The sequence below is a fragment of the Pinus tabuliformis genome, chromosome X (assembly GCF_031772625.1).
Source record: "Pinus tabuliformis cultivar Carrire ecotype Pingquan chromosome X, CPIR1, whole genome shotgun sequence".
NCBI lineage: Eukaryota > Viridiplantae > Streptophyta > Pinopsida > Pinales > Pinaceae > Pinus > Pinus tabuliformis.
This window is the reverse complement of record NC_142308.1, coordinates 1,042,422,241-1,042,423,829: the sequence shown is the minus strand read 5'-3', so window position 1 is coordinate 1,042,423,829 and position 1,589 is coordinate 1,042,422,241. Positions and strand designations below refer to the sequence as shown.

Below are 1,589 nucleotides of genomic sequence, written 5' to 3'. Positions count from 1 at the left end.
TCTTAGAGAGATAACTCATGGAGAAGGGTGGTATCACAGGGCTATGGGAGGACATCAGAACGCGAAGAACCAAGGTCGAGGATGAACTCCTCTAGACTTTGGGTATGTAATTAAGCTTCGTTTCAAAACTGTAATTATGTTCTTGCTGTGATTTAGCTAGGGTGCGAGGGGTTCTGTTTGGGGGATAGAAAATTTCTGGTGGCAATGGGGAAGGCAACTGCTTTCCATTGCCTTGTTTTGTGTCAATACCTTCTGTCAAATGGGTGAAACCCATGACTGTTGGGGGGGGGGGAATTTCTTGCTATTAGGTGTGGAAGCTTTGTGCTTAGTAACAAAGGTTAGGGGGAAGCTTGACTGTCGCAAGGAAATGCAAGAGGGGCAGTTGATAATAGAAGGGGGCAAGGGGAATCAGCTGGTAGGAGGCTTGGGGCGTAGTCATTCCCGCGGCTCGCAAAGCAAGCGCTGGGCTACCTGGAACCCATACTGGAGTGATGACAAGGCCAAAAACTTTGGGTGGAAACCCAGTAGGGGGGACCTGAGAGGAAAAATCACTAAGCCTGAGGTAGAGGGGGAAAGGTACCCGAACTAAAAAAGGCATATAGCAAGAAGCCAAGGGGGTCTGTGAACTGGGCTCGGGCATGGGCTGGTTGACCTGTATATAAACGAGAAAGTGCTGAATGTATTTCCTTACCCTTGGTTGAGTTCAACACTTTCACTAGCCATTGGATCATTAATGATGTGGGTGTCTTGGGCAACGCGTTTAGTGCATGCTCCAGATATTGATTTTGAATTTTGGAAGTCATTGGCACCGGTGGCAGTTGCACATACAATTGGGCATGTAGCAGCAACTATTAGCATGTCCAAGGTAGCAGTTTCATTCACACACATCATCAAAAGTGCTGAGCCAGCCTTTAGTGTCTTGGTCCCTCGTTTTTTTCTTGGAGAAAGCTTTCTAGTGCCAGTTTATCTCTCACTACTTCCCATTATTGTGGGTTGTGCATTGGCAGGAGTTACGGAATTGAATTTTAACATGACAGGTTTCATGGGTGCAATGATCTCAAATCTTGCTTTTGTATTCCACAACATTTTCTCCAAAAAGGGCATGAAAGGAGGGAAGTTCATGGGTGGCATGAACTACTATGCTTGCCTCTCTATGTTTTCTTTGGCACTTCTGACCCCATTTGCCTTTGCAGTCGAAGGACCTCAGGCTTGGGCTGCTAGATGGAAAGAATCTTTGCAAGCAATTGGACCTCAATTTGTGTGGCAGGTTGTGGCTTAGGCTTGCTTGATGTGACTTTGAAGCTTGTAGATGACCATCATTTCCCCCCTATCAGATACAAGGTGAGATGATGGAGAAAACTCAACTGCAAGACTGTTCAATACTCTTGAGCAAGTTCTGACATGTGACTGAAATATCTTCCTGGTTGTTGATGCCCATTGCCAAGAAGTGATCCATCCAAGATGAATCTTTGTTCTTGCAGGATGTTTTTTTCTGAAGCATCTATTTGAAGAATGACTGGTTTTATGACAGTGCTTACGTGGATGAAGATCAAAATAGTGATCTTTTAGATGGCCAACTCGATCACAGT

The 1,589-nt window shown here is 45.2% G+C and overlaps 1 pseudogene; it reads left to right on the top strand.

The window, feature by feature from the left end:
* The first annotated feature begins 367 nt into the window (after positions 1-367).
* LOC149143352 (glucose-6-phosphate/phosphate translocator 2, chloroplastic pseudogene) lies at positions 368-1,279 on the top strand (annotated as a pseudogene).
* Positions 1,280-1,589: the final 310 nt, after the last annotated feature.